Source organism: Vombatus ursinus, unplaced genomic scaffold (genome assembly GCF_900497805.2).
Source record: "Vombatus ursinus unplaced genomic scaffold, bare-nosed wombat genome assembly UNPS02014894.1, whole genome shotgun sequence".
Lineage (NCBI taxonomy): Eukaryota > Metazoa > Chordata > Mammalia > Diprotodontia > Vombatidae > Vombatus > Vombatus ursinus.
In genome coordinates this window covers 7,145,820-7,161,389 of record NW_020954672.1, presented here as the reverse complement: position 1 = coordinate 7,161,389, position 15,570 = coordinate 7,145,820, and the positions used below count along the sequence as shown (strand labels likewise).

At 41.6% G+C, this 15,570-nt stretch overlaps 1 protein-coding gene across 6 annotated transcripts in view; it reads right to left on the bottom strand.

The window, feature by feature from the left end:
* SEMA6D (semaphorin 6D) overlaps positions 1-13,526 on the bottom strand; it is a 71,040-nt gene extending 57,514 nt beyond the window's left edge. For all 6 annotated transcript variants that reach the window (XM_027843111.1, XM_027843113.1, XM_027843116.1 and 3 more), the window contains exon 1: positions 13,233-13,526. The gene's annotated coding sequence lies outside the window, so the exon portion shown is untranslated. The remainder of the gene's footprint in view (positions 1-13,232) is intronic.
* Positions 13,527-15,570: the final 2,044 nt, after the last annotated feature.

Sequence of the window (15,570 nt, the reverse complement as noted above, 5' to 3'; positions counted from 1 at the left end):
GATCTATCATCGGTGGATGGCAGCCTGTGACTTTGTTTATTTTTTTTATTTTATTTTTATTTTTTATTTTTTGGTGAGGCAGTTGGGGGTAAGTGACTTGACTAGGGTCACAAGGCTAGTAAGTGTCAAGTGTCTGAGGTCAGATTTGAACTCAGGTCCTCCTGATTCCAAGGCCTAGCTCTATCCACGGTATCACCTAGCTGCCCCGGCAGCCTGTGACTTTGGATCAGGAAAGAAATGCCCAATCACAGAATCTAAGACATGAGAAAGACCTCAGAAGCCATGTAGTCCAAACAAAGACCCCCTCTATGACAGATCCAGAAGAGCAGACATCCATCCCATTTTGGTTTAAAGACTATCATCTAACCCACACCTCTCCATCTTACCTACAAGATCCACACAAGAAACTTGTCAAATGCTTGGCTAAAATCTAGGCAAATCCATTATTTCTAAAGGCTGTCCATTCTACTTTGGGACAGCTCTAATTATTAGGGGTTTTTTTATTATTATTTTATTATTATAGCAAGTCAAAATATGCCTCTTTGCAATTTCCACTCATAGTTCCTAGTTCTACACTCCAGGGTCAATATATATATAGCATACGTGTGTGTGTGTTTGCATTCTTTTCCTTCCACCTCTCAGTCTTCCCTCACTTCTTCAGGATAAATATCTGTTGTTCCTTCAACCTATTCTCATATTGCATGTCTGCCAAGCTCTTCATCATCCTGGTCACATTCCTTTGGAAACTTTCCTGCTTATTAGTAATTATTTCATTATTAATGATCAAAGGGTCATCCACCATATCATCTGAGGACTCTTGTAGAATTCCAACATATCTATTCAAGACACTTTGTTGAAAGACAGCCTTTGGGCAGCTAGGTGGCGCAGTGGATAAAGCACCAGCCCTGAAGTCAGGAGGACCTGAGTTCAAATCTGGCTTCAGACCAAACACTTGACACTTACTAGCTGTGTGACCTTGGGCAAGTCACTTAACCCCAACTGCCTTAAAAAAAAAAAAAAGACAGCCTTTAAAGTATTTTACTTGACTGAGTCACATGCTTTCTTACATCCAACAAACAAGATGCACAGTATGATTTGTATTCTCGCCATCAGTTGACAGTAATTGGTAATGAAGTGGTCCACTGTGGAATACTGCTTAGTAAATCTTGCTTATTCCTTTCTAATGGCCTCATTAAGGAGGCCCTTGATGGGTGTATAAAAATTTTCTATAAATAGGAAAATCTCTTTAATGTCACCATCCTGATGGTGGTGTTGTATGGTTACAAGTCATAGCATATGAAAGCCTCCAAAGAATTACAATTAAGTTCACTCAAAGGACATCCCAATAGAATGAAAGCTCTTTAAGAGCAGGGGAGATTTCATTTTTTTCCTCTTTGTATTCCTTCAGTCTCGCCCAGTGCCTGACTCATACAGTAAGCACTTAATAAATGCCTGATGATTGATTAATGGTGGACAAGACCAAGCTGAAAAGACATTACAAATGAGGTATTACACAGAAAAAGTGGTATAAAGGAGATCAAAGAAAGGTTGGATCAAAAAAGAATATGGGGCAATCATGGAGTGAAAGTAAATGATGACCATTGCATACACTGCTTGCACCATTGGTGTCCTGATGTTAAAAAAGGCCTCCAAGCATACCAGGTGTAGTGAACTCATGTGAGAATATGTTTAAGAATCACACAGAAGATGAGCAGGTGCTTCAATGAGATCACAGACCCTTTTTTAGTACTGGAGTTAATTGCATCTTATTAGATTCAGCCCAACACTCCAGTCAGTCAAGATATTTTTGGATCCATTCTCTCTGACATCTAATGTGTTAGCTAACTTATTCCTCCAAGCTCTGTATCATCTGCAAATTTGGTAAGTGTGCCATCTATAACCTTATCTAAGACAATGACAAATTTTAAATAGCACAGATCCATGCGGCACTCTGACAGAGAGACCTTCTTCCAAACTGATACTGAACCATCAATGACTTTTTTTTTTATTCAAGACTTTCAACCAATTTCAAATCCACCTGTCTACACTATCATCTATCCCACATCTCTCCATCTTATCCACAAGGACAGTACAAGAAACTTGTCAAATGCTTGGCTAAAATCTAGGCAAATTCAAATAAATGAATGAATAAATAAATAAATGATGAGTGAATGAATGAATGAATGAATGAAGGGATAGACATATGAGTGGATGAATGAATAAACAAATGGCTGAATGACTAAATCTAGGTAAACTCTTATCTCTTGCATTCCTTCCTCTGACCCACCAGACTCATAACCTTGTCAAAATGGGAAATGAGGCTCATCTGACATAACCCACTCTTGGTAAAGCCACGTTTGCTCTCTGTGACCACTGGCTCCATGTCTAGATCTTCCTTAAGCTTAAAATCTGTCTCTTTAACCTCCACCCATTGCTCCTGGCTCTGCCTTCTGAAATCAAGCAGAACCAGTGTAATCCCTCTTCCCCATGACAGCCCTTGAAATCCTTGAAGACTGCTATTATGTTCCCAGCTGCCTAAGTCTTCTCTTTCCTAAGTCACACATTCCCATTTTCCTTCCGCTGATCTTTGTACAACATGTTCTTTCTCACCAGTCTTTTCGCTTTACTGGGCACCCTCATTCTGGGGTCTCCAAGAAGCATCTGATGTCAAGAGTTCCAAAACCAGTAATCTTAAGATAGATATTCACCTTCAGCCTTCTCTTCTCCAACCCTGGTGCTCTTAAGTTTCAGAGAAATGAAACGCGTCCAGTTCTCATCAATTACAGTCTGAAATGTGGTTTGGGGGCCATGGTGGGCCACATCTGCAATGCATTCAATTTAGACATTTATTTAACTTTGACACGGAGCAATAGAGTGGTGCAAGCAGATAGACAGTATTTGACTTGGAGATAAGGAAGACATGATACTTCCTTATTTGTGTGGCTGTGGGCAAATCAATTTATCTTTCTGCCTCGGTTTCCTCCACTATAAAATGGAGATAATAATAGTACCTATTTTACAGTGTTGTGAAGATTAAATGAGATAATACATACATATATGTATCTATGTGTATGTCTACACAAATATTTGTATATACATGTGTCTATATATATTTGTGTGTGTGTGTGTGTATAAAGCAAACCTTAAAGTGCTTTATTGCTATTGAAATGCTACCCATTCACAAGATTTCTTTGTGTTAGAATTCTTCCCAAGACAAAAACAAAACCAACCTACAGGTGTAGGTTTTGCTGCCTCCAGTCTGACTGCCCCCGATGTCTGGAATGCTTTCCCTTCTCACTTCCACCACTTAGCATCCTTGACTTTCCTTCCAGACTCAACTCAAGAGCCATCTTGTGTTGCCAACTGAAAGGCAAGAAGCTTTTCTCATTTCTCCCAGTTGTTGCTAGCTAACAGGTTTCCCCCTTAAGGTTTTACTATAGAGGCACTTGGTAGAGTAATAGATACAGCACTGGACCTGGAGTCAGGAAGATCTGAGTTCAAATCAGCTTCAAGACCCTGGACAAGCCCCTTTACTGCTCTGCCTCAGTTTCCTCTACTGTAAAATGGGGATAATAATAATGGCTACCTCCCAAAGTTGTTGTCAGTATCAAATGAAACAACAGTAGGTTCTTAATAAATCCTTCTTTCTTTCTTCCCTCCCTCCCTCTTTTCCTTCCTCTTTTTATGTATCTTATATATACGCAGATATGTATCTCATATATACGCAGATATGTATCTCCTGTCTCCCCTATTAAAAATAGAAGCACTTGAAGGGTAGAGGCTGTTTTTACTTTTTCTTTTTATCTCACAGTGCTTAGCCCAGCACCTGGCACACAATAAAGACTTAACAAAATGCCTTTTGGTTAAATGACTGGTTTGTTAAAAGTATTTCTCTGGTCCTCTCAAGTTAAAAAGGTATCATACGTGAAGGAAGCAGCAACATTCAAGGCTGGCTTTGCTTCACATCTGCTTAGTAGTCCTCCTAACTGGTAATTTGAGGTAAAATGTTACCTTTTGCCATGGTTACATGTAGCACTGAATAGCAGCTGGCTTGGGACAGTGTTTGCCAATCACCAAGCAAATCATTGCACCTTAAACTAAATCACCCAAAGGTTGATTCCATTCACTCTGTCTGAAGTATGGTGTGCTTTCAAAGCCTCTGCTGCCGGCTACTCCATGACTAGCCATTAAGGCAAGCTCTAAAAAAGGGGAATCGATGACAAATATTGCATTTACTGTACCACACAGACGGAACCACTGCCTGCCCTACCAACTACCCACAGGATTTTCAGGAACTCCACCACTGATAAATGACGGCAAAGAACAAACTAAAAAGAGCTACCCAACACCCTTTTAATAGCATTGAGAGTCCTTGGCCAGCAGCAGGAGCTGCAGTGTTCTTATCTGCTGGGCTGCTGACAGCCTAATCCTAGAAAACGAATATGTTATTTTGGTCAGAGTTTCATCTGTCCCAAAGCATAGGTGCCCTCCTCCTTCTCTGCTGTGCTGCTACATGCCAAAGGAGACACATGGTATAGCTCAACTCCCTCCTTTAAATTTAAGTACAGACTACAGTCATAGGCAAAGTAATTGCAGCTTTTTCTGAGGTCTTATTATACACATACAAGAATCCCAGGACTTTTTAACCCATGATTTTCTTTCCAAAATGTACTTAGAAGAACTTAGGGTGACATGTCAGCATTCTGTGTTAGGGTTTATTTTCCAAATACAAACCTTTAATATAGCAGCATCTAACTTACTCTAAAAGTACCCCTTTATGCCCTCCCCCTGGAAAAAAAAACCAGCCTAGTTGGCAATTTCTCAGAGATGGATCTGATTACTCATACAAGCAAAAGGACGCTTTCATTCAACCATAACCCAGAAAAATATATGTTGTAACACAGAGTGAAACTACAATACTACTCTCTCCATGCTGATGCTACTAATGCTTGAACATCTGCAGCCCTTGCTGTCTTTGCTGATGGGGCCAATAAAATACTCTTGGGAAATGGGACAAGGATACATAATGGATCTTCACCTGCCAAGATCTGGGAAATGAATGTCAATCACACCAGAAGCAAAAACACTTTTTGAAGGAGAGTGATAAATAACACCATTTGTCCTATGCCACTGCAATCTTGGACAGGGAACCTTAACAAAGAGAAAAATTGCAGGACAAGATACTTCTCTGGCATACTGTGAAAGGGGCATGTCATAATTTAGGGGCAGAAGGGGGAAAATTTGAAGGACACAGAGCAAGAATATGGCTCAGATTAAGTTTTTTGATGTTGATGCTTCTATAAATACTGTATATATTGCATTATATAATATGAATTTGTTATAAAAGTTATCATCTTTACCCTCCTTGATGAAAACTAAAGTCAGAAATATCATGGGGCCAGAAGATAGTAAAGCTACATTCTTATTATCAAAGCTGCTTTGGGGCTATATTAACATGTAAACATTTATGAAGAAAGAAATGTCACATGCCTGTTTCAAATAATAAATACCAGTATTACTTCCTATAGGAACGCATTTCATTTCTCTATTTCAATATCTTCATAGTTCAACAGATCTGTGATTATACACTGGTGCAAATGGCAAATCATCCACGACTTTCCATCTTGTGTGACTTTCTATACTTGTTCTTAATTGTTCCTCCATAGAGGATGCTGTTGCTTTCCTCTAATCCTTTTACATTTTATAAGCACCAGTGGAGCATTAGTAAAGAACTGGGGCTGTACATCTGTTACTCCCTTAGTATGTATTTTCTCTATTATCCTTTGGTCACCTGTAATTTTGATTTCTTGCATATTAGGGTATTCCATGATACACAACCATACTGCTGGGAAAACACTTAGCTTAAAAAAAGGGAAAAAATGGCCTTTGAATCTGAGCACAGTCTTGAGATTGTTAGAAGATTGTGCTATTTTCCAAATGCAACTCAGTCTACTTTCTTCTCTCTTCCTCTCCTCTTTCAATTCTGGGCCCAATTCATATTCTACTTGCATTGTCTGACTAAGATATACACACACATACATCCCCACACTCACTCACTTACTCACTCATATACACACATATACCAACTCTATGAACCAATCATCCAACTGAATGCCATGGTTGGAAAATTGGCATTTTTCATCCACTTCATTTTCCTTTTTGGATTGTTAGACTGATTTCTTTTGAATAGTCTTAGATATCAATCAAGTAGGAAGCTCTGTAAACATTTGGGAGCTAGATGCAAAAAGCACAAAGTCATCCACAACTAGGAGTATCAGGAAGAAAGACCCCATCTCCTATTGAGAATCCTTTTAGATGGATTTTGTGTAGGTCATCCTAGAATGATGTCAAGAAGTACTACTGGCTTATATCTCCCCATTTTATACATTTCTTGATAGTAATAATCAGAAAGTCAGTGAGTAGAGTTTTCTCTGTGATTGCATTTATCAAGTAAATCTAATCTTAACATACAAATGAGAGACCCCTTACAATTCTGATTCTCTCTGCACTTCAGAAACCGTCCTCCACACAGCTGTCAAATGGGTTTTCCTAAAACACAGGTCTGACCATGGCACTTCCCCTCACCTCCAACTCAAATGGCTCCCAGTTACCTTGAGAATCAAATATAATCTCCTTTATTTGACATTTTTCCAATCTTATTACACATTACTTCCCTCTACACACTTTATAATACAGCCATATTGGCCTTCTTACTGGTCCTCACACAAAATATTTCATATCCTATCTTCATCCCTTTGCATTGGCTATTCCTCCTGTCTGGGGTGCTCTTCCCTCCTTACCTTTCATGCCCCTCTCCCACTGCAAATGCCTTCTATTTGTTTTATGTGTATGTGTTATGTATGTTTATATATATGCATATATATATGCATATATATATGCACAAATGCCTTGTATCTGTTTTGTGTTGTTATCTCTGTGTGTGTATACACACACATGCCATTGGTAGCCTCAACACCATTACATCATATGTCTCTGCCATATATAATACGATACATATATATATATATATATAAAACACACATATACAACAGATACAAGGCATTTAAGTGGGTGTGTATGTGCATGTTATATATTTATACAGTATAATCCACATGCTGTATATGCATATATGCTATCTCTGCTATTAGAACAGGAGCTCCTTGAGGAGAGAAATTTTTTTCTATCTTAGTATCTCAATGCTTAGCACATATACAACAAGTGCTTAATGAACATTTGCTGATTAACTAATGTTCTCTTCTAACAACAGAACTTTCTGATTTTAGAAGGCTAAAAAAACCCTCAAAAACAGGTCAGAAAAAGGTTACAAATAATCAACCTATGGAGAACTGATTTTACTATGATGATTCATGCCTTTCATTTTATTGCAAAAAGGGGGGAAAAAATCTTGCAGAAAGCATCTGGTGCAACTATTAGACACGGGGCCCAGATTTAGCTAAATCACGTGTTTGCCTTTGTGAGAAAAAAAAAAAAGATGTAGCAATAACATGTGTAGTTCACCAAAGAATTAGTCTGGGTCTTTCTGTTTTCTGTCAAGTGGAACTGCGGGCTATAAACTACTTTAATTTCTGTCTTCTTCTTTTCAAAATATACGGTATTCTCAAAGTCCAGTCTGAGTGGCGTCTGGGCAGCTCCTTCTAATTCCATTACTCAAGTGGTTTAATAATCAAGCCTGAAGAGGCTACATAGGAATCTACATTAAAGTTAGGGTGATTCCCCAATTAAAAAAATGCCCATAGGTGCTCCTCCCCCCCACTATGACTTTTCTGCAGGTGTGCCCCCCAAGTTGGATGAGGGAGGGACTTGACCCAGGTTGGCAAACAAAAGAAACTTCCTGTTCTGGATGTTAACTTTAGTTACCAAAACCAGACAATGATGCCAGTAGTGTGGAAGAAAAAATTGCTATAGCCAGCTGTGCTGTTCACAGTCGGATGAATTCTGTGTAGCTCCAAATGGTTATGGAGCCAGTAGCCTGTTGTGGCCAAGGACAGAATGATGGATGATATACATACTGTGTCCAAGTCGAAAGAATGGCAGAAGTTCACTTCAGGGTTGTTAAAATGCTAATCTGGGTTAGTTAACAAAAGCCTAATGGAAAAGAAAAGTTTGAGAAAGAAGGACACCTCATGTGCTCTATACTGTGTCCCCGGATTTGATTTCACTGCTTCCATAAACACTTGCTTTTGAAAATAAAGACCATCTAGCCGTTTTCCCACTTGACCAAAAGGAAGTAACTCAATTTTAGCTACGCTACCATTGTTGTCAGTCTGAGGAAGGAAACTCAAGACAGTCAGTCCCCACAGCAATTGAGAATGGTATTGTCAGGTTGCTACAGTAATATGATTTATTTTTTACATATGACATGGGAGCAGATCAGAAAAAACTTTCTGCTGAATTGGAAGCTGGTAGCTGTTCTCAAAACAAATAAAGATGGCTCAGATTTTAACTCTAAACATCCTAGCTTATGAGAGCCTGGGAAAAGAGAGCACACCTGTTTTAACAACCATCATAGTGAAAGAACAACATACAAGTTTTACTAGTAAGGACTGAAAACCTCAAGGAGCCTGTGAGGTAGGCATTATTATCACCTCCATTTTATGGATGAATAAACTGAGGCCAATGGTCAAAAAATAAGTGGCAGAAGCAGACTTCTAACCTAGATCTTCCTAACTCCAAGTCCAGTAATTCCACCAGATTGGTCCTCTACGTCTTTAATCTTGTTTTTATCCTTTCCTAAAATAAAATACTCATGTGACTTGAAAGGAAGATATGTACTCACCTTGTCCTTATGTGAAGGGCTAGCATTAAATGAGGAAGAAAAAAAAACCAGACAAAAAGAGTTGGTTCATCTGACACCATTACCTAGCACAATGCCTTTGAGACCGATGGATCTGATGGCCTCAAACTCCCCTTCTCCCCTTCCTCCTCTCATAAAGACAAACATCCTCCAATGTCTAGTCATAAAGAACATTAATTTACAGCAGCCTGGCACAGTGCCTAAAGGAAAAAACCTTGAAGTCAGGAAGACCTGGGTTTCCAGGATCACTGAATAGGTAGAGGCTGTTTGACTGTAGGCAAGTCATTTTACACCTCAGTTCCCTAGCAACTCCTTAAAACTTGCAAATTAGTTGCCAGTTTGAATTGATAGAGGGAGCCTCCACACAGGGAGTCCCATTCACTGATGAAAATCACAGATCCAGACTATCTATCTTTACACATACACACATAAAACAAAAAGATACAATTTTAACCTGTCATGTCATAATGATTAGGTCTACTTTCTATGGCAATACCAAGAGGAAATATGGAGCCATACATGTATTTCCATAGACATAATCCCATCTTCTACAAGAAGCCTTTCCTGATGTCCCTTATTGCCTTCCATTGATTGATTATTTCTAATTTACCCTGTCCATATCTTGTTTGAACATAGTTGTTTTCAAGTTGTCTCCTCCATTAGACTGTGAATTCATTGGTACCAAGGATTATTTTGGCCTCTGTTTATATCCCCAGTGCTTAGCACAGTGCCTGGCACACAGTAGGTACTTAATAAACACTTAATGACTGATTGACTACATGTTATATTCCATATGTAGTGCAGAAACGAATCTGATTTCATGTTATTCCCTTCCTGCTTCTTCTCGAAAAATCATGTGTTTTCCTCAAGAACAATGACAAAGCTACTTAACAGCACATGCTTTCCCAAGGATTATCCCTACCAATTTACAGTAATATCAAGAGCAATATTGACAATCTTTAGGTGAAAGTTTCTAGGGTTTAGTTTATAGAGTTTTGTGCATTTCAAGTAATAGATTCCAATGACTATAACAGAGGGAGGGTTTCAGTCGTAAGGACTACAGGCATAACCCACTAAATACAAATAAAGGGGCTAACAGATCCACCTAAGGGTGATCACACACTCTCATCCCAGTTAAGGGCATAAACTTCTTATGGCTTCAGGAAACCTAAACTGTAATAATCATTCCAAGGACTAAGGAGTTTACTGCTGTCATCTCAGATCATTCTACCCAATAAGAAATATCCAGATGGTCCAGTTGTGAGGGGGGAGGAGAAGGGAAGCAACTTTAAATCAAACAAGAACTATCTATTAGATGATAGGGCAGCTACTATATTCTTGGCACACTCTTCTGCATCACTGAAATCTTTTAGAGGATGATGTGAACTACCTTGCATCCTTACTAGAAACAAGCATAGGCAGTGATATCCTACAGGATTAAAAAAAAAAAAGTAGTTGTTTAAGGTAACTAAGATACAAGCAGAAGTGACTGGTCTCCTAAATAAAACATTTGAACATTTGGAAATCTTAAGTTTACCTTATGTCTGGCCTTCTCAAAAGTACCTTTCCTTTGAGGTAGGTTTAGAGACACTTTAGAAACAATTCAAAGCATAGATTCTACACAAGTCTTTTCTCCCCAACACCTTCATTACAGCTGAACTACATATGAATTTGCTGTAAAAGGTTTAAATTAATGTAATAGAGACCAAAATCGAAGAGCTCAACTGGCAAGTTCTATTTATCTAAGCCAGAGTAAATGTTTATATAATGTGCCTGTCACTCATTACGTTAAACTTGACTACATACAACTTAATTTGCTGAATTAGATACATACGCTAAGGAGGTGGATAGGTTTTTTTTTTCCCCCAGCATGAATAAAGCAGCATAAAATTGTATTCTTTCATAGCACAAAAGAACAGCAAACCCTCTCACACTGAGCTTCCTGGGATAAGATTCCTCAAGAAGAGAAGGAAGGAATCTTAAAGAATCCTCTCTACAAATATTTTTCCTAGGCTTATATTTGCCCTGAAGTTTTAAGACATATTTCATGAAGACCCAAAAGCTGAAATGAGGGAAGTGCCAACTTTATTATCCAAAATGTAGAAGATATCCAAAGTCCTGATACTTTCTTTTAAAAATAAAACTCAGGATTCTTGGCAGGAAAAGACAGCTTCAGAAAATGTCATGGCAGTTTTGAAATCACAGAATTTTTAGAGATCAACTAAGGCAATCTCCTCATTTTACAGATGAAAAAACTGAGTTCCCATCACCCCCAACCCCAGCAAAGAGACTTGTCCAAAGTCACAAAGATACTTTATGGCAGTGCCATGATTTTAAAGTTGGGTTTCCTGACTCGCCAATCTCCCTTCCCTCCCCAAATTGTAAACACCCGAGATACAACCACATATCTGTGTGTGTATACACACAAGTATTTTAAAAATACAGCAAGGGTTAAGTCCATTCCCCCTCCCCACCCCCATCTACATATATACAATGATAATGTGTCCTCCTTCCGAGTAAAGATGACACTACTGACCTACTGTCAGTAGGTCATGGGCTTTGAGATGTTTTTCCATAAGTGGGAATGAACTTGCCCTGAACCATCCACATTCCCCTATCCAATCCTGTCTGTGACCAACTGCACACTCACTGCTTCTAAAAGCAGGCGTTCTAAATCGCACCCCCCTCCCCCTTCCTAGTAGAAAAAGCAATACAGCGAGTACTACTGGGTGGTCGGAGTACTGTGCAGTATATAGCATTGCTAATAAGCTGATGACCATCAGGAATGGTCAAAATGATTTTCTGAAAGGATCCAATTAATACCCACACTTATTTTTTCCCCCTCTCACTCTATGACATTTATCTTTTAGGTACAGGATTATTTTCAATCACCTGACAGCAACGGTTCTGGGAGTCAATTTTCGAGGAATCTTTCAAACCCAAGGCTCATCTACACCTCCAAGTCCTCTATGACCTTTCATTTCAATCCAAGAGTTATAAATAATAGAGGAGCCTTATTTAAGTCCTTCCAAATTACCTAGTGTGAGCTGCTGTATCAGTTTCTGCAGAGCTGGAACAAATAGATAATCACCGTAAAGAAAGGGGAAAGAAAGTTTTCCTACCTTCCACTCCCCCATCACCCTCCCCTTCGTCTTTCCCCCCACCCCCCTTTGCCAGTTGCCTTCAAAAGAAGAGGCGGCTCCAGGCAGGAGGACGCCCCTCGACTTCGCGAAGGGACTCATGCAAAATTGACTCTTCCTCATTTGTTTCCATCCATAATTGATGGGTAGATGGAAACCTAACACATCCCAGTGCCCGGCTCTTACAGCCTAGCGGAAGCCCCGTCCAAGAGGCTTCCGTAAATCATTTCGAGCAGAACAAAGCATTGAAAGTTACGGAGGAGTGGGGAAGGGATGGGGTGGGGTGGCAGAGGAATGGAAGGAGGGTAAGGACCCCCCAACCCGTAGCCCCAGCCGCTGCGGCAGGCTCCGGCAGCAGGGGTGGGCTGGAGAGGAGGGACAGCAGCCCCTCCGTCCCTCGGTGGGATCACTTCGGCATCCCGGGTCGGGGCCCCAGGGATTCTCCAAGGAGGGGCCGCGGGCGTGCTGAGGCAGGCTCCGGGAGCCGTCGGGAGCCCGGGAGCAACAGCCAGGGCTGCAGCGCTCGTGCCGCACGAACTGGTAGCCCCGTCGGGTGGCTGGCTCCGCAGGTCTGGGTAGCCCAGCTCCCTCCCGGGCGGCCGGTGGGCCGCCGACCTGGGGGCTGGCGGAGGCTCGTGAGTTCGTGGGTCCGTCCCTCCTCCAGCCTGCGGCTCTTCTCCGTCCCAGTCTCCAAGCCAGCGCCGTCTGGGGGCCCGGCCTGGGGAGGAGGACGACTAGGAGGGGTGGGGGATCCCCAGTCCCCACCCTAGCTCCGGCTATCAGTCCATCGCTGGAGAAACCATCCGTGCCCAGGCACCCTAAAGAACCCCAGTCCGACTGCTGGAGGAGCGGAGAGCAGCATAGACCTAACCGGGGGCAAGCAACTTTTCCCCCTCTTTCTGCCTTTTATTTTTTGGGGGGTGGGAGTTAGGTAGCGGGTGCGCTAAGAGAAGAGTACCTCTTTCCGTTCCAAGTTTCCCCTCCCCCCCAAACCTCAAGCAAAGCAGAGGAGCTGGCCACAGGCGAGTACAAATAACCTCCCCTACTCCGACTCGGTGTGCTCCTTGCACGCCAGGCTTGACAGGGTTCCTCGCAAAAGAAATCAACTCTCCAGCGACACTATAAATATCTGTCTATCTATATGCACACACACATGCAAAGAGAGAGAGGCAGGGCTGCGAGTCCGGGGATTTGGGGGTCTTCCCACCCACCCACCCACCCCTTTTGGACAGTGGCAAATATTTTTTTTTCTTTTTTTTTCTAAAGGAAGCGCTTACCTCATGGGGGGAGGCTGGCAAGGAAGCGTGAAACCCACCAGGGTAAGGAAAAAAATATATAAGAGGGGAGAAAAAAATCCGGTCTTCTTAGGTTTTGGTTTCCTCGGTATAATCCCGAAACTCGCCACCAGCCCTTTCAGCAGCGGGACAGAGCAAGAGCAAAACAAACCCAAGCACGGCAAATGGTGTAATTCGATCCATCTCCAGTCAATCCATCCAGAGAGCCAGGGAGGCTGCTTTTCCCTCCCAACAATCAGACAGCTCTGAAGCTCCAGTCCCACCCCCAAGCACGAAAGAGACGCAGGCTGGGACTGACTGCACGCCCTCACTGGCGGATCAGACGCTGCCTCCGAAAGGCCCCCTCCCCTTCTCCCCGCCCCCTCGGACTGGGCGCCCAGTGACCCTTCTCTGGCCTCCTGGCCTCGCATCCCCTCCCCACCTCCACGGAAGGGCTCCTTCCAGCAACTCGGGAACACCTCAGTCCTCTCTCCGTGTGCTGCAGTCTTGCTTCCTCTTTTTCCTTCCCTCTCTTTATTCAGGGTTTACTCCAGGCATCCTAAGGACAAATCATTACTGCCTAATGGATCTGCATGCGCAGTGGTTGGATAAAGTTCTGCCTTAGTTGTTGGATTTTTTTCCCCTTCCCCTCCTGGGGTAAGGGACATTTTTAACACACAGAGCCACCCCCAGCTGTCACCCCCAAAACACATCCACACTGTCTCTTTATAACCACTAAGCAAAACAGCTGGGAAGAGGCAATCAAACATGGCTTTATCTTTATAAAATACAGAAATTGCCTACTAAAAGTCCCATTTCTACTTTGAATGAAAGTCGTTCAGTACAGTATAATTTTGCAGGCTAATGAGCCAGTTTTACAGACAAGTGTTTCATGTAAAATGTTGTGGGAGAAATGAAAATGTCCTTGAAGTGACATCCTTTAAAAAGAGTATTAGAAAGGAAAGGGAGGGAAAAGTAACATATTCCAAAATAAGATTTTAATTTACACATTTGTTCTCAGAAAGGGATGTTTTATTAACTTGTTCAGATGAATTATGAATCGCCCAAGGCTTAAAGTGGTCTGAGTAAAGCATTGGACCCCCGTTTGAAAGGGAAAAAAAAATTGAAAAGGACTTTTCTTCCAGATTTTAAAATTTTCATTTCATCCTCCTACAAGATGAAAAGAAAAAAAAAGGATTTCATTTCTCTGCTTCCTCCCAAAGACTAAGTTATATGTTTACATTTGTGAGGGGGGAAATACCTTTTTCCTTCCAATTCTGAAATTTCATTGGCAGCCTTGAAAAAAAACTAAGAATACACCCTAAGGAACCGAGCTGCTAAGAGCTCATGCAGAAAGTTGTTCTACTTATAGCGGTAGTTAACACTAGGAAAGAGAGGGAGAGACAGAGGGAGGGAGAGAAGAGGAAGGGATGAAAGAGACAGAGACAGAGACAAAGAGACCCACGGAGAGAGAACTTACCAAACATAAAATATGAAAATCTCTTCTTGGTGCTCTTCTTGTGGCTTGCAAATACAGGACTTAAAAGGTTTTTTTTTTGGAGACTTTTGTGAGTCCTCTGGTCCCTAGTGTTTTCTGGTGGGGCTGGGTTGATGGCTCTGACATCATCGCAAGTTTCTTGGCAGTCAGAGCCCCACCACAGCCAATTCCTGACCCAGAAAGTTGTGCCTGCTTTCCTGGTATCAAGTCATCCCTTATTTTCTCCTTCAAGGGAGCCAACCCCCACTGCAGGCATAGGAATCTGTGCACTGCATGAAGATGCTGGGGAGGTGATTATTGGCTTGATTAGGAATCAAATTGCCAACCCGAGGGCAGAAAGCTTGTAATTTGCAGAGTGGCTGCAACAGCGAAAAGGGTTCAGCTCACTAAATATCTCTGAATTCTTTGTGCTTCTAAAATCTAGAATTTTTTGCTTTTCAAAGACCACTCTCTGGGTGCCCAAACCGGAATCCTAAATCTAATAATGAGCATTCTCCTGATTTTGTACTTGGCCAATGTTGCATCTTGAGCCAAGATTCTGAGGTGTTTTCATTCAAAACACCATTCTGGACCTCAGCTCCAAAGTCTTTCTGTGGTGTGCCAGGGGAGGAAAGCCTTGGAAGTAAGTATGCCTCTGACCTGAAGATAATGGAGTCCCTCTTCCTTTGCTCAGACTCAAGGTTCTTCTGTCAGTGGTGGTGGAGGGTGAGAATGGGGAGGAGGGAATAGATAGCAGTTTCACTTAAGACCTGAACTTGGGAGCTTTAGTGGGAAAGTCAAGCATCCTAGGAGCATAGATTTAGAGTTGGGAGAAACTTCTGAGACCATCTAGTCCTTGTTTTT